Source organism: Entelurus aequoreus, linkage group LG12, assembly GCF_033978785.1.
Source record: "Entelurus aequoreus isolate RoL-2023_Sb linkage group LG12, RoL_Eaeq_v1.1, whole genome shotgun sequence".
NCBI lineage: Eukaryota > Metazoa > Chordata > Actinopteri > Syngnathiformes > Syngnathidae > Entelurus > Entelurus aequoreus.
Window position 1 is genome coordinate 71,893,473 of NC_084742.1, and position 22,229 is coordinate 71,915,701.

Sequence of the window (22,229 nt, forward strand, 5' to 3'; positions counted from 1 at the left end):
TCCCCTTTTTGGGAATGATAAAGTCTATCCTATATCCGATTTTATTATATCCAAGGGTTTCCCCTACATGTAATTGATCATGACAGCCCGCCACGGCAAAATAAAAGCCGCCACGCTTTAAAATATTTTTTAATTATTATTTTAAAAAAATGATTCTTAAATAAAGAAAAACAGGTTTTTGTTTTTTTTTACATCAAAACAAATTAAGGTAATATAATAAAAAATATTTGCGCAATACTGACTAGTGTTGCACCAGAAATTAAGCCACCAAAAAAAAACAACAGATCACCGAAACACAGCCGAAAACCGGATGTTGTGACAACGTAAGCAATTTGCGCAGGATTGTCTGGAGCGGAGGCAGCATGTCTGCAATGTGGACGTACTTTAATATGTCAGAGATATAATATTTAATAATAAATGTGCAGTGTGCAAATATTAAGGATATATTTTTTTTTGTCCTGTCCAGCTTCACAGGCAAATCATATAGTAGATGTAGATGTAGATGATCATATAGTAGATGTAGATGATCATATAGTAGATGTAGATGCCCATAGCGGCTGGTCAGATTTACTTTACAAAAGAGAAGTGTAGGATACTTCTCTTGTTGCCTTATTTGTATTTGACTTTATTAAATGTATTTCTATTAGAAACACAACATGTGTATATAACAAAGGGTGCAAAGTCTGCAGGCAGTAGGAAACACATGGTTAAGTGTAGGGAGTAAAACTGATGGCAGTCTAAAGTTCAAGATTTTTGGAGCTCTTTGTTCAGTGGATCAGATGTTTGATGAAGCTCTGTGTCTATCTACCACCACTACTGTTTTCTGTTTATTTGTTACTGACTGTGGCAGGACACCTCTGCCTCTGTTTCACTTTATGTTGCTGGTAAATAATATGCTTGTAGTAGTAGGCTAACGTTAAATTATTTAGTATGCACTAATTAAGGGGCAGAGCTTTAAGAGACATTTTAGCTTTTATATTTTATAAGATATATTTTTTGTAACAACCACAATTAATAAATATATTTCAGTGAATAACTTACTGTTCAAATCTGTATATAAATATGTACATAAAGTGTTGTAATTATATTGTAAAATGGATGGATGGATGGACGTTTAAAACAAAACTGTTATTATTAATTAGTAAGTATAAATTTTTTGAGCCTTTTTAGAGAAAATCCTATCATTGTAGTAAATTATGCAAATTACTCGATGATGTCATGGTGACCACGCCCATGGCCACGCCCCCACCGCCACAGGTATCTTGGCAGTTTATGGGAAACACTGTACATATAAGAATTCTGGGTCCACTGAAGTGTGGAAATTGATGTTCTGTGTACCCACACTTTCAAACACTTTTCTGTTAAAATACTGAACAGGTGTTTATTGGGATAAGGTAAACATCTGTTCAGTATTTTAACATAAAAGTGTTTCATTGTGAGGCATTAAAAGCCACAAAATGCAACGGGTCCATCAGACCCACAAACGCTGTCTGAGTAACAACAATATGAACATTACACAAGGTTTAACGTGGACCCCGACTTAAACAAGTTGAAAAACTCTTTCGGGTGTTACCATTTAGTGGTCAATTGTACAGAATATGTACTGTACTGTGCAATCTACTAATAAAAGTTTCACTCAGTCAGTCAAAGGTTTGTGATGGAGCTTGCCCATTAAACACCAAGAAAAGTGCTCACCTCTGATTAGCTGCAGCTACAATCAAACAGGTGAGGAGTGGGCGGGGTTAAGGCCAAGTTGACATGATAGGAAGTAGAACCAGTGTACACAAACTTCATGTGTACAGCTCCACTAATGGACATTGGAGTGTTACTTTCAAAGGCAAAATTAAAGTATTGCTAGAAACATAATTTTATACGGGACTTTATTGTATTATATGTTTCGTACATGTTCCAAAAAGAAAAAAGCATAAAACACAGTATATTTGAATATACTAAATGTAAAAAAGGGAATAAATATTCAAAATAATCTAGCTTGGTTACGCCATCATGAGCGCAACACGAGGTTGTAAAAGTTTCAACTACAATTCTAAATAAGATGTCAAAAGCAAACTGAAATCAAATACACACAGCTTAAAGATTGATCTATACCTATTTAAATTTAGTAATACATAAATATGATGATTTATCAAAATATAAAAGAAATATACCTGAACAGAACGCTCATGATGGTTACACCAAAAAGTAACGCTATGAATCGCATTTTTCCAAGTTTTTGGGGCATTTTTATGCTATTTCCAAGCATCTCCTTTTTAATATCGTTGATTTTAAATGGTCAAACTAATGCATATTATATATGCATGCCCTAGTAAACGAAACAAAAAGTCATATTTATTTTGATTGCTACATTTTGAAGTATATTTGTGCAGGTGGGTGCGAATGTACTCATTACCAGAGCTGGACACTCATACAATATTGCATCATTTTCCTGACATTGTTGTCATAGGATAAACATATTCAAGAACAGCTAGTGAGCAACTTATCACATGACAAATGTGGTAGAGATCGTTCTCACTGCCTAAATCAGACCTGGGCAAACTAAGGCCCGGGGGCCACATGCAGCCCGTTAAGCCTTTCAATCTGGCCCGCCGGACATTCCCAAATTATTTTTTTAGAACTTTAAGATGGAAACTGTAGCCGCCATTATGATGTGCAGTGATGTTTTCTAATGACCGTAAGTCTTGAACTATACAAACTATTTCAATGGTTGGAATCTGCGCCTTTGAATGATATACCAGTTACTATGGTAATCTAATTAGTTACTGTGGTAATCTAATTAGTTACGATGGTAATCTAAGTCACAGCAGTTCAGACGAGGCACTAAGCAGTGTGGGTGGGGAGCGTTTCCACAGAGTGTTCCCAGAGCGGCCTGAAATGCAGGTGTCAGGGACAGACGCGGAGGGAGATTTTTACAACAAAGTTCTACAAGAAAAGTGATATCATATCAGATTGTAGGTGGGGTTTTTTTTTTTTTTTACTCTTCGCGTTCATATTTTGCCGTGTTTGTTGCATTCTTGTTGTGTTTCGCTCGATTGTAAATAACGTGGATGGAGAGGGGGTGTGACGTTCATATGTTGTCAATATTCAGTGTTTTATCGTTCATAGTTAATATTGTAAATCCCACATTCTTTATATTCATGTACATTCTGGGTGTCTCATTCAGTAGAACATGTAAAATTCCATTCCGTTTCCTAAGGCGGTCTGTCATAACGTTTTTAGCATTCAATCAGACATTATTGTGAGGTTTTGTATTAGTGATTCTAAAAATAGGACCCAAACACACATATTGTACAGAAGATTGTCACAGCTTATATATGTGTGTGTTAAAGGCCTACTGAAAGCCACTACTAGCGACCACGCAGTCTGATAGTTTATATATCAATGATGAAATCTTAACATTACAACACATGCCAATACGGCCGGGTTAACTTATAAAGTGACATTTTAAATTTCCCGGGAAATATCCGGTTGAAAACGTCTCGGTATGATGACGTTTGCGCGTGACGTCACGGATTGAGCGGAAGTATTGGGACACCATTGTGTCCCAATACAAACAACTCTGTTTTCATCGCAAAATTCCACAGTATTCTGGACATCTGTGTTGGTGAATCTTTTGCAATTTGTTTAATGGACAATGAAGACAGCAAAGAAGAAAGCTGTAGGTGGGATCGGTGTATTAGCGGCTGGCTGCAGCAACACAACCAGGAGGACTTGGATAGCAGACGCGCTACCGTGAGTATGCAGCTTTCTTCCAAACATTTGATCGCTTGCCCGTACGTCCGTGCCGCTATGTGCATGTCACCTACATAACTTTGGGGAAATATATGTGCTGCATGAACTTTGCGGAAGTGAACGGTACTTTGGGCTGTGGGATTGAGTGTGTTGTGCGGGTGTTTGAGTTGTATTGGCGGGTTATATGGACGGGAGGGGGGAGGTGTTTGTTATCCGCAATTAATTTGTGGCATATTAAATATAAGCCTGGTTGTGTTGTGGCTAATAGAGTATATATATGTCTTGTGTTTATTTACTGTTGTAGTCATTCCCAGCTGAATATCAGGTCCCACCCGCCTCTCACAGCATCTTCCCTATCTGAATCGCTTCCACTGCCCTCAATCCTTCACTCTCACTTTCCTCATCCACAAATCTTTCATCCTCGCTTAAAGGCCTACTGAAACCCACTACTACCTACCACACAGTCTGATAGTTTATATATCAATGATGAAATCTTAACATTGAAACACATGCCAATACGGCCGGGTTAACTTATAAAGTGCAATTTTAAAATTCCCGCCACACTTCCGGTTGAAAAATTCCTTTGGATATGATTTATGCGCGTGACGTCACAAGATCCACGGAAGTGGTTGTACCCCATCGACCCGATACAAAAACCTCTTGTTTTCTTCGACAAAATTCCACAGTATTCTGGACATCTGTGTTGGTGAATCTTTTGCAATTTGTTTAATGAACAATGGAGGCTGCAAAGAAGAACGTTGTAGGTGGGATCGATCGGTGTATTAGCGGCTAAGTACAATACTTACAGCAACACAACAAGGACTACTTACTACGCCTAGCCGATGCTTGCCGCCAAACCCACGGATGAAGTCCTTCGTCGCGCCGTCGATCGCTGGAACGCAGGTGAGCACGGCTGTTGATGGGAAGATGAGGGCTGGCTGGCGTAGGTGGAGCGCTAATGTTTTTATCATAGTTCTGTGAGGTCCGGTTGCTAAGTTGCTAAATTAGCCTTAGCGTCGTTAGCAACAGCATTGTTAAGCCTTACCAGGCTGAGAATTTTTAACCGTGTAGTTACATGTACATGGTTTAATAGTATTGTTGATCTTCTGTCTATCCTTCCAGTCAGGGGTTTATTTCTTTTGTTTCTATCTTTATTTGAGAACGATGCTAGCACGTTAGCTCAGTAGCTAAGTGTGTCACTGATGTATTGTCGTGGAGATAAAAGTCACTTTAAATGTCCATTTCGCGTTCTCGACTCTCATTTCCAAGAGGATATAGTATCCCAGGTGGTTTAAAATACAAATCCGTGATCCACAATAGAAAAAGGAGAGAGTGTGGAATCCAATGAGCCAGCTTGTACCTAAGTTACGGTCAGAGCGAAAAAATATACGTCCATCACTGCCTCTCTAGTTCTTCACTCTAACGTTCCTCATCTACGAATCTTTCATCCTCGCTCAAATTAATGGGGTAATCGTCGCTTTGTCGCTCCGAATCTCTCGCTCCATTGTAAACAACGGGGAATTGTGAGGAATACTAGCTCCTGTGACGTCACGCTACTTGCGGTACAGACAAGGCTTTTTTTATCAGCGAGCAAAAGTTGCGAACTTTATCGTCGATTTTCTCTACTAAATCCTTTCAGCAAAAATATGGCAATATCGCGAAATGATCAAGTATGACACATAGAATGGACCTGCTATCCCCGTTTACATGAGAACATTTCATTTCAGTAGGCCTTTAAGGCCAAGTTGACCATGATAGGAAGTGCTACCATCAAACAGGTGAGGAGTGGGCGGGGTTAAGGCCAAGTTGACCATGATAGGAAGTGCTACCATCAAACAGGTGAGGAGTGGGCGGGGTTAAGGCCAAGTTGACATGATAGGAAGTAGAACCAGTGTACACAAACTTCATACAATATTGCATAATTTTCCTGACATTGTTGTCATAGGATAAACATATTGAAGAACAGCTAGTGAACAACTCATCACATACAAATATGGTAGAGATCGTTCTCACTGCCTAAATGGATACATCTTTTTGAACAATTATTTGCTACATACTTCTCTCCCAGGTGCTTATGGGAAATCAATGAGAGGTGTTGGCTTTTGTAGACTTGCTCAACAGGATCAGCCCACGATGCGAAGCTCCAGATGTTGCTGTACTGATTGGTCCCAGACACATTCCAACGTTCCCCATACGCAGAGCTCCCCCCGTGCCAGACTCCGTTTAAAAAACCGTACACTTATGTGCGCTTCTTAAACAGCAGGCCTGGCGCCTAGGAAGACGCGTCGGTGCACTGCAGGTAACAACCACGTCTAAACGGACTTATCGGCCTACATGTGCAACTTTTAACAACATGCGATCTGAGGTAAATACATCAAAACCTAATTAAACGCAGCAAGAATTCAGCCGCTCCACCCTGAAGGTAAAAGTCCAACCAACTCTCCTCAAACTCAAACAAACAGCTCGTTTTGGGCGTTTTAACAACGGAGCTCGGAGGTTAGCCGCACGCCGACAAAAGCAAATATCCCATTAGTTTGCGGAACGACGCGACTTTTGTTACGCAACAAAACCGTCATTCGCCTGCGTCGAGGTGAGCACTAAATCGGTTGTTTTGTCAACGGAGTTCTGCGTGGATCTGCGCAACCTTCGCCAAACGCGTCTAAACTAAACACGCCACAAAAAGACCATTTCCCGGCAAGACTAAACAACACGAAGAGCAGAATTAAAGAGTTTACTTACCCTCGTAATGTCGTCGGACTTGTCCAGAAAGATGCCAAAGTGGCGACCAAAACGTCCTACTTTTTACATCCCGGTGGGAAGCAACTCCGGTAACAGAACTTTAACATTCCCCCTCCCAAAAAAATTCAACAAAGATTTGCTCCTTCCCACTAAGACTCTTTATCCGGCAGAGAGCATTCGTCCACCAGAAGCGCCGACATGGAATAATCGATCGAAGCGTGTTGTTCTCCGAGCAGGCAGTGAGGCGCCTTTCCTCCTCTTCCTTCTCCTCTTTCTGACGGCCAGGAGCTTTCTCCATGCGTCTGTCAAGTATCCGCCTACACCGGAACTACCTGTACTTGTCTTCGGAAGTAAAAGCATCACCTTTTTCTTTCTTCGGTTGTATTGAGTGTACACTTACTTTACGCGTGTATTATGATCCCAAAATATGTTTTACTATCAAGAATGTCATTACTCGTCGTCATATTTGTCCATGAATTAGACTGTGGTATAGAAGGTTTTATTTTGAAATTATAAATAAGGAAGTCATGCACAATTACTGTTCCGCTTAATACATACTGTACCGAATCTTCGTACAGGAATTAACCATTAGGAATAATATTTGTGGTTATCTTGACACTTTTTTTAATTTCAAATTGTACATAAGTATGAAATGTATCATTCAAAATCTCATGTACAGATTTACAAAAACGACACTTTTATCTCTGTGTGGGGCATAAAAAATTACACAGTTAAGTGTCTCCAGGATTTAAAAAAAGTATGTATGATGTAGGGGTGTGGGAAAAAATCTATGCAAATTTGAATCGCGATTCTCACGTTGTGCGATTCAGAATCGATTCTCGTTTTTAAAAATACTTTTTTTTCTTTTTTTTCTTTTTCAAAAAAATTGTTTTATTATTTTTATTTTTTTATTTTTTTAAATTAAGCAATCCAACAAAACAATACACAGCAATACCATAACAATGCAATCCAATTCCAAAACCAAACCCGAGCCAGCAACACTCAGAAGTGCAATAAACAGAGCAATTGAGAGGAGACACAAACACCACACAGAACAAACCAAAAGTAGTGAAACAAAAATGAATATTATCAACAACAGTATCAATATTAGTTACAATTTCAACATAGCAGTGATTAAAAATCCCTAATGGACATTATCATTAGACATTTATTTAAAAAAAATAAAAAGAACAATAGTGTGACAGTGGCTTACACTTGCATCGCATCTCATAAGCTTGACAACACACTGTGTCCAATATTTTCACAAAGATAAAATTAGTCATATTTTTGGTTCATTTAATAGTTAAAACAAATGTACATTATTGCAATCAGTTGATAAAACATTGTCCTTTACAATTATAAAAGCTTTACTACTCTGCTTGCATGTCAGCAGACTGGGGTAGATCCTGCTGAAATCTATGTATTCCATCAATAGACAATCCTTTTCAATCGGGAAAAAATGGTTTTTGACTCGAGAATCGTGTTGAATTGAAAAAAAAATCGATTTTGAATCGAATCGTGACCCCAAGAATCGATATTGAATTTTTGCACACTCTTGGCATTCTCGCGATGAGCTTCAAGAAGTAGTCACCTGAAATGGTTTTCACTTCACAGGTGTGCTTGAAGCTCATGGAGAGAATTGTGTGCAAAGTGTGCAAAGCAGAGCAAAGGGTGGCTATTTTGAAGAAACTAGAATATAAAACATGTTTTCAGTTATTTCACCTTTCTTTGGTTCAGTACATAACTCCACATGTGTTCATTCATAGTTTTGATGCCTTCAGTGAACATCTACAATGTAAATAGTCATGAAAATAAAGAAAACGCATTGAATGAGGAGAAGGTGTGTCCAAACTTTTGGCCTGTGCTGTACTCCGTGTAATCGCAAATTATGCTAACTTAAATATTGTCTAATTATGCAAAAATATATTATCAAACATTCAAAATTTCAAACCGTTTTTTTTTTTATTGAAATGAATACTAATAACAATGATTTTAAAGCAAGTTATCCATCAAATTGTGCAATGTAAAAGTAGTAATAGATTTCCTGTTAAAATTGTGCAATTTACTGTGGTTTTTACAGCATTTTTTCTCTGAAAAAAAAAACTGTACTTTTTTTACTGTAATAAACTGTGGTGCCGTTTTGGCATTTACAGTAATACACCGAAAAATCTACACTTGTTGATTTGTGGTAAAAAAAAAAATTAAAAAAATAAAAAAATAAACTGCAAGCTCAGGTGCCAACATTTTACTGTAAAATTGCAGTTTTTTTTAAATTTACAGTAAAAAAAACTAATATAAATTTTACAGTAAAATTCTGGCAACTGAGCTGCCTTTTTTTTCACCATCAAAACAGCAGTACTATTTTTCCATTTACAATAATATACACTACATTTTCAGGTGAAATTAATGCAACTTACCCTATTTTTTTACATTTTAGTTTTACTAATAAAATGCATTAAAAAATGGTGTAATAATAGTGTTAGAAGCGGCCCTCTGGGGCCACACATAACTGCGATGTGGCCCTCAGTGAAAAGGACTTTGACACCTATTCTGTAGTTCTTGTGAAGTTGTGGTGCTGTCAAAGCCAGTTAAGCGTGCAGTCACCCTGCTGCTAATTCAAGGGCCAGTTTGGGGGGCACAATGGAAGCTTTGTTGTTAGAGAATTAGTCTGAGAGAAAAAAATAATCCTTGACACTGAGGCCAAAACTTGTGTTTCCTAGCCCTCCTGTGTGCCGCGCTGCAGGGGAGACTCCATGCCCAGGCGGGAATGGTTTGGAGGAAGGTCAAAGTTCATGAGCAGGGATAACTAAAAAGATATCCAAACAATATTTTGCTGGCAAGAGCGTTTGAACCTGAGTGGGACCGGAGGGAGTCATTTCATGGGACATTTCATGTGACTTATGTGCACTCCATTTTTTTTTCACTTAGTGAGAAAGCATTCAATATGTTGTGTGTCATTTACTGTCCGTGCAGTGTTACAAAGCCTTACAGGCGCATGATGTAAAGATGACAGTTGGTACAAAATGCGTCTGCTAGACTTTTGACAAGAACAAGAAAGTTTGATCATATTACGCCTATACTGTATATACCTTTATATACATATATACATATATATATATATATATATATATATATATATATATATATATATATATATATATATATACCTATACTGGCTCACCTGCACTGGCTTCCTGTGCACTTAAGATGTGACTTTAAGGTTTTACTATCTGGCGCCCTAGGCAAGATTTTAGGTGGCGCCCCCCCACATCGGCAGTGAAGTGTATATACTCACAAGAAACCGAATAGCTTTGTCTTTGACCTTTTTTTTTACTTAAAGAAAGCAAATTAACAATCAGAATAGTTAACAAGCTAAAAAAAAATATGGATAAATAAATGAATACAAAAAATAAAAAATGAATATATGAAATACAATATTTTTTACATACATAAACACAAAATAAAACGTGTCAACAAGTTGCATAAAATAAATTAAAAGTACAATATAAATAAGGCACTGCACAAAACAAGATATCAAACCAGTATGACTTTAACAACTATATTACAAAAAAAGGGGATCCTACAGAGTTCTCTATTTGTGCTTTTTAATATTGCATTAACTAGAATGACTTACAAATGACTGTACACCAGGGAGTACTGTAATTACCTAACGTTACATTATTATTTTCCATAACAATTTAGCCCCCTCCACAATATTAACCCGACGTTAAAACAGAACGAGCTATTTATTGATTAGCAATTGCCGAATCATGTAACATTAGCTTAATGCTAAAAAGCCAGGTTACTATCACATTCTGTAACATACAAATAATTTCATGTAGGCTAACGTTACCTACCTGCTACCTCTGTCTTTTTCTCGTTTCTCCTCTTCTTTTCTCTTTTTTCTTCCCTGGGCACCTGACAGTTTTGGCCGTTTTGACATCTTGTGTTGATTTTTTGATGTGGTGACGTCCAAAAAGAGTCATGATACGGGAAGGGAGGGGGCGCACCGTGCCGGGGGAGGGGGGGCGTAATGTTGTAACAAACAATATTTCTATTAAATAGGCTTTACTTTGCATTTTAATTAATGTGGGATTATTTTATGTATTTAGAAATAATAGTACCAACTTTTTTTTTTTTTTTTCCTCCAACATTTGTGGCACTGGCGTGGCGCCCCCTGATGGACGGCGCCCTTAGCATTTGCCTATACAGCCTATGCCACGGGCCGGCCCTGCGGTTTAGCTCCAGCCTATCTTGCTGATTGTATTGTACCATATGTCCCGGCAAGAAATCTGCGTTCAAAGAACTCCGGCTTATTAGTGATTCCCAGAGCCCCAAAAAAAGTCTGCGGGCTATAGAGCGTTTTCTATTGGGGCTCCAGTACTATGGAATGCCCTCCCGGTAACAGTTAGAGATGCTACCTCAGTAGAGGCATTGAAGTCCCATCTTAAAACTCATTTGTATACTCTAGCCTTTAAATAGACTCCCCTTTTTAGACCAGTTGATCTGCCGTTTCTTTTCTTTTCTCCTCTGCCCCCCTCTCCCTTGTGGAGGGGGGGACACAGGTCCGGTGGCCATGGATGAAGTGCTGGCTGTCCAGAGTCGGGACCCGGGGTGGACCGCTCGCCTGTGCATCGGTTGGGGACATCTCTGCGCTGCTGACCTGTCTCTGCTCGGGATGGTCTCCTGCTGGCACCACTATGGACTGGACTCTCACTATTATGTTAGATCCACTATGGACTGGACTCTCACTATTATGTTAGATCCACTATGGACTGGACTCTCACAATATTATGTCAGATCCACTATGGACTGGACTCTCACTATTATGTTAGATCCACTATGGACTGGACTCTCACTATTATGTTAGATCCACTATGGACTGGACTCTCACAATATTATGTCAGATCCACTATGGACTGGACTCTCACTATTATGTTAGATCCACTATGGACTGGACTCTCACTATTATGTTAGATCCACTATGGACTGGACTCTCACTATTATGTTAGATCCACTATGGACTGGACTCTCACTATTATGTTAGATCCACTATGGACTGAACTCTCACTATTATGTTAGAGCTACTATGGACTGGACTCTCACTATTATGTTAGATCCACTATGGACTGGACTCTCACTATGGACTGGACTCTCACTATTATGTTAGATCCACTATGGACTGGACTCTCACTATTATGTTAGGTCCACTATGGACTGGACTCTCACTATTATGTTAGGTCCACTATGGACTGGACTCTCACTATTATGTTAGATCCACTATGGACTGGACTCTCACTATTATGTTAGATCCACTATGGACTGGACTCTCACTATTATGTTAGATCCACTATGGACTGGACTCTCACTATTATGTTAGATCCACTATGGACTGGACTCTCACTATTATGTTAGATCCACTATGGACTGGACTCTCACTATTATGTTAGATCCACTATGGACTGGACTCTCACACTATTATGTTAGATCCACTATGGACTGGACTCTCACACTATTATGTTAGATCCACTATGGACTGGACTCTCACTATTATGTTAGATCCACTATGGACTGGACTCTCACTATTATGTTAGGTCCACTATGGACTGGACTCTCACTATTATGTTAGATCCACTATGGACTGGACTCTCACTATTATGTTAGATCCACTATGGACTGGACTCTCACTATTATGTTAGGTCCACTATGGACTGGACTCTCACTATTATGTTAGATCCACTATGGACTGGACTCTCACTATTATGTTAGATCCACTATGGACCACATCTGCGGTCCTCTCCAAGGTTTCTCATAGTCATTCTAATCGACGTCCCACTGGGTTGTGAGTTTTTCCCTTGCCCTTATGTGGGCTCTGAACCGCGGATGTCGTTGTGGCTTGTGCAGCCCTTTGAGACCCTTGTGATTTAGGGCTATATAAATAAACATTGATTGATTGATTGATTGATTGATTGATTGATTGATGTACATCAAATGTAAATGTAATGTAGTGGATTCATATAAAAGAAACACTTCACAAGTTTTAAATGTAAAGTTTAAATGTAAAGTCCCTCCATTTTTCTGCTTTCTTTTGTATCTCTAGTTATCATTACATATATGTATTGTTGCATTTGAACAACTGTATTGTTGATAATAGAGGTCAATTATTGGTATTATTCATTATCAATAGTGGTATTTCTATTATTTGTATTGCTCCATTTGTAGTGTAAAAATGCTCATTGCCATGTCTGTATTATTTATTTCACTAACTGCTTCTTTGCTATCACTTTTACCATCATATTTGTACATATCCTGTTTGCTGATGTTGCTCTATTGTTGTTGTTGTTGTTGTTGTTTTTGTCTCTCTGTCCAATCCCCCTCTTGTCCCCACAATTCCCCCCTCTGTCTTCCTTTTTTTCGCTTTCTATCCCCTCCTGCTCCGGCCCAGCTGCACCAAATGATAATATAAATACATTTAATCAAGTCAAGTACAAATAAGGCAACTAGAGGATTATCCTACACTTCTCTTTTGTAAAGTAAATGTGAACTGCTGATACGGGCATCTACATCTACTATATGATCATCTACATCTACTATATGATCATCTACATCTACTATATGATCATCTACATCTACTATATGATCATCTACATCTACTATATGATCATCTACATCTACTATATGATCATCTACATCTACTATATGATCATCTACATCTACTATATGATCATCTACATCTACTATATGATCATCTACATCTACTATATGATCATCTACATCTACTATATGATCATCTACATCTACTATATGATCATCTACATCTACTATATGATCATCTACATCTACTATATGATCATCTACATCTACTATATGATCATCTACATCTACTATATGATCATCTACATCTACTATATGATCATCTACATCTACTATATGATCATCTACATCTACTATATGATTTGCCTGAGAAGCTGGACAGGACAAAAAAAAACAACACTTTCTTCCCCCATGCTAATAATCAGAAAAACGATTGCATTTATCATGTCAAAACACAAATTAACAACTAGAGTTGTCCTGATACCAATATTTTTCATGTATTTTGATACTTTTCTAAATAAAGGGTACCACAAAAAATTGCATTATTGTCTTTAAACATATGTTTCTTATTGCAAGTTCGTCCTTAAAAACCTCTAAAGGCTTAGTGGCCACATGTGTGGACAGCACCTTTTAGCTCTTATTTCCAAAATGGTGTACACTACTGAATTGGGATCTTATGGCCACTTATGTGGACACTTATACTGCCATCTGGTGGTGTCAGAAGAGTATAACATACAATGGAATTTGGGGGGAAAAAAGTGTACAAATAAGAATTAGCATGTCACTAAACATGAAGTACACGTTTGTGTCCTTATGGACTAAGTACATCATATTAAAAGATGATTCCTAGTTTTTATTCTAATTAGGGTCCAATAAGCCCAAATAGCAAAGATAAATAAATATAAAAGCTTGTAAACAAACAGCTTGGGCCTTAAGAGGTAATTAAATTAAATAGTGAACATACTAGACAACTTGTCTTTTAGTAGTAAGTAAACAAACAAAGGCTCCTAATTAGTTTGCTGGCGTATGCAGTAACATATTGTGTCATTTATATTCGATTATTTTGTCAAAATTATAAAGGACAAGCTGTAAAAATGAATTATTAATCCACTCGTTCATATACTGTTAATATCTGCTTACTTTCTCTTTCAACGTGTTCTATCTACACTTCTGTTCAAATGTAATCATCACTTATTCTTCTGTTTGGATACTTTACATTAGTTTTGGATGATACCACACATGGTATTTTTATTTTTATTTATTTTTTTGTCATAAAATACAATCATGTGTGCTTACGGACTGTATCCCTGCTGACTGTATTGATATATATTGATATATAATGTAGGAACCAGAATATTAATAACAGAAACAAACAACCCTTTTGTGTGAATGAGTGTGAATGGAGGAGGGAGGTTTTTTGGCTTGGTGCACTAATTGTAAGTATCTTGTGATTTTTATGTTGATTTAATTAAAAATATATATATATTATTTTTTTTTAAATTTTATTTTATTTTATTTTATTTATTTATTTTTTTATTGTGCGGCCCGGTACCAAGCGATCCACGGACCGGTACCGGTGGTTGGGGACCACTGTCTTAAAGCACCTCTTCTTGAGGGCGTTTCAGTGTTAAAATTTCACCTTTATTGTTAGTTTTTAAGCCAAAAATGCGTCCGTTCTCCCTTTTCTGTCTACACACTGTGTCTGCTGGTAAGTACTCTGTGTGTGTGCGCTGCCGAACGTGCTCATCCGCTCGTAAAACCAGCAATGTGACGACGACGCGCCGTCCACTTAAAAAAAAAAGTGGAGGGGGGGGGGGCAGTGATTCAATTATGTAACGGACCTTCAAAAGGAGTTTGATTAGGGATATGATTATGTAACTGACCTTCGGGAGGAGTTTGATTAGGGATATGATTATGTAACTGACCTTCGGGAGGAGTTTGATTAATGATTCGATTATGTAACTGACATTCGGGAGGAGTTTGATTAGTGATATGATTATGTAACTGACATTCGGGAGGAGTTTGATTAGTGATATGATTATGTAACTGACATTCGGGAGGAGTTTGATTAGTGATATGATTATGTAACTGACATTCGGGAGGAGTTTGATTAGGGATATGATTATGTAACTGACCTTCGGGAGGAGTTTGATTAGTGATATGATTATGTAACTGACCTTCGGGAGGAGTTTGATTAGGGATATGATTATGTAACTGACCTTCGGGAGGAGTTTGATTAATGATTCGATTATGTCACTGACATTCGGGAGGAGTTTGATTAGGGATATGATTATGTAACTGACCTTCGGGAGGAGTTTGATTAATGATTTGATTATGTAACTGACATTTGAGTGGAGTTTGATTAGTGATTTGATTACGTAACTGACCTTCGAGTGGAGTTTGATTAGTGATTCGATTATGTCACTGACATTCGAGTGGAGTTTGATTACTGATTTGATTATGTAACTGCCTTCGAGAGGAGTTTGATTAGTGATTCCATTATGTAACTGACCTTCGGGGGAGTTTGATTAGGGATTTGATTATGTCACTGACCTTCAATGGGAGTTTGATTAGTGATTCAGTTATGTAACTGACCTTCAAGAGAAGTTTGTTTAGTGATTCATTTATGTAACTGACCTTCGAGAGGAGTTTGATTAGTGATTTGATTATGTAACTGACATTCGAGAGGAGTTTGATTTGTGATTTGATTATGTAACTGGCCTTCGAGAGGAGTTTGATTAGTGATTTGATTATGTATTTGACCTTTGAGGGGAGTTTGAATAGTGATTTGATTATGTAACGGACCTTCAAGAGGAGTTTGATTAGGGATTTGATTATGTAACTGACATTGGAGTGGAGTTTGATTAGTGATTTGATTATGTAACTGACCTTCGGGAGGAGTTTGATTAATGATTCGATTATGTCACTGACATTCGAGTGGAGTTTGATTAGTGATTTGATTATGTAACTGACCTTCGATAGGAGTTTGATAAGTGATTCAGTTATGTAACTGACCTTCAAGAGAAGTTTGTTTAGTGATTCATTTATGTAACTGACCTTCGAGAGGAGTTTGATTAGTGATTTGATTATGTAACTGACATTCGAGAGGAGTTTGATTTGTGATTTGGTTATGTAACTGGCCTTCGAGAGGAGTTTGATTAGTGATTTGATTATGTATTTGACCTTTGAGGGGAGTTTGAATAGTGATTTAATTATGTAACGGACCTTCAAGAGGAGTTTGATTAGGAATTTCATTATGTAACTGACATTGGAGTGGAGTTTGATTAGTGATTTGATTATGTAACTGACCTTCGGGAGGAGTTTGATTAATGATTTGATTATGTAACTGACATTCGAGTGGAGTTTGATTAGTGATTTGATTACGTAACTGACCTTCGAGTGGAGTTTGATTAGTGATTCGATTGTGTAACTGCCTTCGAGAGGAGTTTGATTAGTGATTCCATTATGTAACTGACCTTCTGGAGGAGTTTGATTAGTGATTCCATTATGTAACTGACCTTCGGGAGGAGTTTGATTAGGGATTTGATTATGTCACTGACCTTCGATAGGGGTTTGATTAGTGATTCAGTTATGTAACTGACCTTCAAGAGAAGTTTGTTTAGTGATTCATTTATGTAACTGACCTTCGAGAGGAGTTTGATTAGTGATTTGATTATGTAACTGACATTCGAGAGGAGTTTGATTTGTGATTTGATTATGTAACTGGCCTTCGAGAGGAGTTTGATTAGTGATTTGATTATGTATTTGACCTTTGAAGGGAGTTTGAATAGTGATTTGATTATGAAACGGACCTTCAAGAGGAGTTTGATTAGGGATTTGATTATGTCACTGACATTCGAGTGGAGTTTGATTAGTGATTATGTTATGTAACTGACCTTCCAGAGGAGTTTGTTTAGTGATGCATTTATGTAACTGACCTTCTAGAGGAGTTTGATTAGTGATTTGATTATGTAACTGGCCTTTGAGAGGAGTTTGATTAGTGATTCCATTATGTAACTGACCTTCGGGAGGAGTTTGATTAGGGATTTGATTATGTCACTGACCTTCGATAGGAGTTTGATTAGTGATTCTGTTATGTAACTGACCTTCCAGAGGAGTTTGTTTAGTGATGCATTTATGTAACTGACCTTCTAGAGGAGTTTGATTAGTGATTTGATTATGTAACTGACATTGGAGAGGAGTTTGATTAGTGATTTGATTATGTAGCTGGCCTTCGAGGGGAGTTTGATTAGGGATTCCATTATGTAACTGACCTTCAGGAGGAGTTTGATTAGGGATTTGATTATGTCACTGACCTTCGATAGGAGTTTGATTAGTGATTCAGTTATGTAACTGACCTTCCAGAGGAGTTTGTTTAATGATTCATTTATGTAACTGACCTTTGAGAATAGTTTGATTAGTGATTTGATTATGTAACTGACCTTTGAGTGGAGTTTGATTAGTGATTTGATTATGTAACTGGCATTCGAGAGGAGTTTGACTAGTGATTTTATTATGTGACTGACCTTCGATATGAGTTTGATTAGTGATTCGGTTATGTAACTGCCATTCAGGAGGAGTTTGATTAGTGATTCAATTGTGAAACTTGCCTTCGGGAGGAGTTTGATTTGTGATTTGATTGTGTAACTGACCTTCGAGGGGAGTTTGATTTGTGATTTGATTTTGTAACTGAACTTCGAGAGGAGTTTGATTAGTGATTTGACTATGCAACTGACCTCAGAGAGGATTTTGATTAGTGATTTGATTATGTAACTGAACTTCGAGAGGAGTTTGATTAATGATTCGATTATGTAACTGACCTCGAAGATGTGTTTAAGTAGTGATTTGATTGTGTAACAGACATTTGATATGAGTTTCATTAGTGATTTGACTATGTAGCTGACCGTCAAGTTTGGTTTGATTAATGATTTGATTATGCAACTGACCTTCGAGGGGAGTTTGATTAGTGATTTGATTATGTAACTGGTCTTCGGGTGGAGTTTGATTAGTGATTTGACTATGTAACTGGCCTTTGTGGCAAGTTTGATTAGTGATTTGATTATGTAACTGGTCTTTGTGGCAAGTTTTATTAGTGATTTGATTATGTAACTGGCCTTCGAGAGGAGTTTGATTAGTGATTTGATTATGTAATTTACTTCAAGAGGAGTTTCATTAGTGATGGACGGCGTGGCGAAGTTGGTAGAGTGGCTGTGCCAGCATTCTGAGGGTTGCTGGTTCAATCCCCACCTTCTACCTTCCTAGTCACGTCCGTTGTGTCCTTGGGCAAGACACTTCACCCTTTGCCTCTGATGGCTGCTGGTTAGCGCCTTGCATGGCAGCTCCCTCCATCAGTGTGTGAATGTGTGTGTGAATGTGTGTGTGAATGTGTGTGTGAATGTGTGTGTGAATGGGTGAATGTGGAAATAGTGTCAAAGCGCTTTGAGTACCTTGAAGGTAGAAAAGCGCTATACAAGTATAACCCATTTATCATTTATTATATTTATCATTATGTAACTCACTTCGAGAGGAGTTTCATTAGTGATTCAACTATGCAACTGACCTCCGAGAGGAGTTTGATTAGTGATTTGATTATGTAATTTACTTCAAGAGGAGTTTCATTAGTGATTCAATTATGTAACTCACTTCGATAGGAGTTTGATTAATGATACGATTATGTAACTGACCTTCGAGAGGAGTTTGATTAGTGATTTGATTATGTAATTTACTTCAAGAGGAGTTTCATTAGTGATTCAATTATGTAACTCACTTCGAGAGCAGTTTCATTAGTGATTCAACTATGCAACTGACCTCAGAGAGGAGTTTGATTAGTGATTTGATGATGTAACTGACCTTCGAGAGGAGTTTGATGAATGATTTGATTACGTAACTGACATTTAAGATGTGTTTGATTAGTGATTTGATTATGTAACAGACATTTGAGACGAGTTTGATTAGTGATTTGACAATGTAGCTGACCGTCAAGGCTGGTTTGATTAATGATTCGATTATGTAACTGACCTTCGAGAGGAGTTTGATTAGTGATTGATTATGAAACTGGCCTTCGAAGGGAGTTTGATTAGTGATGTGACTATGTAGCTGACCGTCAAGGCTGGTTTGATTAATGATTCGATTATGTAACTGACGTTCGGGCGAGTTTGATTAGTGATTTGATTATGTAACTGGCCTTCGAGAGGAGTTTGATTAATGATACGATTATGTAACTGACCTTCGAGAGGAGTTTCATTAGTGATTCGATTATGTAGCAGCAGCATTCACGATTCCAAGTTTTTTGGCTTGCGTTAAATGATTCTAAAATGACATCCCATCAGCAAACACTGTAGTCAACACCGCCCTCTGGTGGTGAGTAAAATGAGCATGTTTAACATCCAGACTTTTTAAATTGGGGTTACGCTTGGTGGCCAGCAGGGGGAGCTCATAGAAAGAAACAAGCTGAAATTACTTATTTTATTGACAAAGGAAAATAGCTGTGGATTCATCTTTAAAGACTTCAAAGTGTTTAAAGAGTTCAAAGTGTCTGCTTGAATAAATAAATATTTGTTGCTTTAACATTTCTTTTTACACAGTCAATTCTCATGAGGTTTCCAGATAGAAAATGTTAATAGCAACAAAACATTTACTTTGTTTATTACAGTTTCTAGCATTATTTCAAGTATATTTTTTGACAATAATATAAGTTAAACTTCGCATTTCCTGCTTCAGGAAACATTTATGTGCATTTTTAACATCAATTTTAAATTGGGGTTACGATTGGTGGCCAGCAGGGGGAGCTCATAGAAAGAACCAAGCCCCCCTTTAGCGAAAATGACTTATTTTATTGACAACTTCGTATTTCCTGCTTCGGGAAACATTTATAGAATATTTGATCATCACAAACTGCATGGAAAATGTAAAGTGACATGTTAAACTAAGCATGAAAATACTTTGTGACAAAAACATATATTGCCTAAACGAGCAAACATTGCTTGACATTACGCTTGGGGACCAGCAGGGGGAGCTCATAGAAAGAACCAAGCCCCCCTTAGCGGAAATGACTTACTTTATTGACAACAAAGTTCATTCAAAGTGTCTGCTTAAATAAATATTTCTTTTAACGTTTCTTTTTACAGTCCATTCTCAAATTGTTGTCATGAAGTTTCTAGGGAAAAAAATGTTAAAAGCAACAACAAAAAAGTACTTTGTTTCGAGCATTATTTCAAGGATACTTCCTGACAAGAATATAAATTAAACTTCGTATTTCCTGCTTCAGGAAACATTTATAGAATATTTTATCATCACAAAACTGCATGGAAAATGTAAAGAGTGGCATTATGTTAAACTAAGCACGAAAATACTTTTGTGACAAAATTATCAAGTGTTGCCTAAACGAGCAAACATTGCTTGGCATTGGTGTTACGCTTGGTGGCCAGCAGGGGGAGCTCATAGAAAGAACCAAGCCCTCTTTAGCGGAAATGACTTATTTTATTGACAACCGAGTTCATTCAAAGTGTCTGCTTAAATACATATTTATTGTTTTAAAAAAAATTTTTACAGTCCATTCTCAAATTGTTGTCATGAAATTTCCAGGAACATTTTTTTAATAGCAGCAAAAAATTTACTTTGTTTCGAGCATTATTTCAAGGATACTTCCTGACAAGAATATAAGTTAAACTTCGTATTTCCTGCTTCAGGAAACATTTATAGAATATTTTATCATCACAAAACCGCATGGAAAATGTAAAGAGTGGCATTATGTTAAACTAAACACGAAAATACTTTGTGACAAAATCATCAAGCGTTGCCTAAACGAGCAAACATTGCTTGACATTGGTGTTACGCTTGGTGGCCAGCAGGGGGAGCTCATAGAAAGAACCAAGCCCTCTTTAGCGGAAATGACTTATTTTATTGACAACCGAGTTCATTCAAAGTGTCTGCTTAAATACATATTTATTGTTTTAACATTTGTTTTTACAGTCCATTCTCAAATTGTTGTCATGAAATTTCCAAGGACATTTTTTTAATAGCAACAAAAAATTTACTTTGTTTCGAGCATTATTTCAAGGATACTTCCTGACAAGAATATAAGTTAAACTTCGTATTTCCTGCTTCAGGAAACGTTTATGGAATATTTTATCATCACAAAACCGCATGGAAAATGTAAAGTGTGACATTATGTTAAACTAAGCACGAAAATACTTTGTGACAAAATCATCAAGCTTTGCCTAAACGAGCAAACATTGCTTGACATTGGTGTTACGCTTGGTGGCCAGCAGGGGGAGCTCATAGAAAGAACCAAGCCCTCTTTAGCGGAAATGACTTATTTTATTGACAACCGAGTTCATTCAAAGTGTCTGCTTAAATAAATATTTATTGTTTTAACATTTGTTTTTACAGTCCATTCTCAAATTGTTGTCATGAAATTTCCAGGAACATTTTTTTAATAGCAACAAAAAAATTACTTTGTTTCGAGCATTATTTCAAGGATACTTCCTGACAATATAAGTTAAACTTCGTAGTTCCTGCTTCAGGAAACGTTTATAGAATATTTTATCATCACAAAACCGCATGGAAAATGTAAAGAGTGACATTATGTTAAACTAAGCACGAAAATACTTTGTGACAAAAACATGTATTGCCTAAACGAGCAAACATTGCTTGACATTACGCTTGGGGACCAGCAGGGGGAGCTCATAGAAAGAACCAAGCCCCCCTTAGCGGAAATGACTTACTTTATTGACAACCAAGTTCATTCAAAGTGTCTGCTTAAATAAATATTTCTTTTAACGTTTATTTTTACAGTCCATTCTCAAATTGTTGTCATGAAGTTTCTAGGAAAAAATTTTTTAAAAGCAACAACAAAAAAGTACTTTGTTTCGAGCATTATTTCAAGGATACTTCCTGACAAGAATATAAGTTAAACTTCGTATTATCTGCTTCAGGAAACATTTATAGAATACTTTATCATCACAAAACCGCATGGAAAATGTAAAGAGTGGCATTATGTTAAACTAAGCACGAAAATACTTTTGTGACAAAATTGTCAAGTGTCGCCTAAACGAGCAAACATTGCTTGACATTGGTGTTACGCTTGGTGGCCAGCAGGGGGAGCTCATAGAAAGAACCAAGCCCCCATTAGCGGAAATGACTTATTT

The 22,229-nt window shown here is 37.3% G+C and overlaps 1 protein-coding gene across 1 annotated transcript in view; it reads right to left on the reverse strand.

The window, feature by feature from the left end:
- LOC133662525 (plexin-B2-like) overlaps nt 1-6,776 on the reverse strand; it is a 141,285-nt gene extending 134,509 nt beyond the window's left edge. The window contains exon 1 of the mRNA XM_062066608.1: nt 6,487-6,776. The gene's annotated coding sequence lies outside the window, so the exon portion shown is untranslated. The remainder of the gene's footprint in view (nt 1-6,486) is intronic.
- Between the last annotated feature and the right edge of the window lie 15,453 nt (nt 6,777-22,229).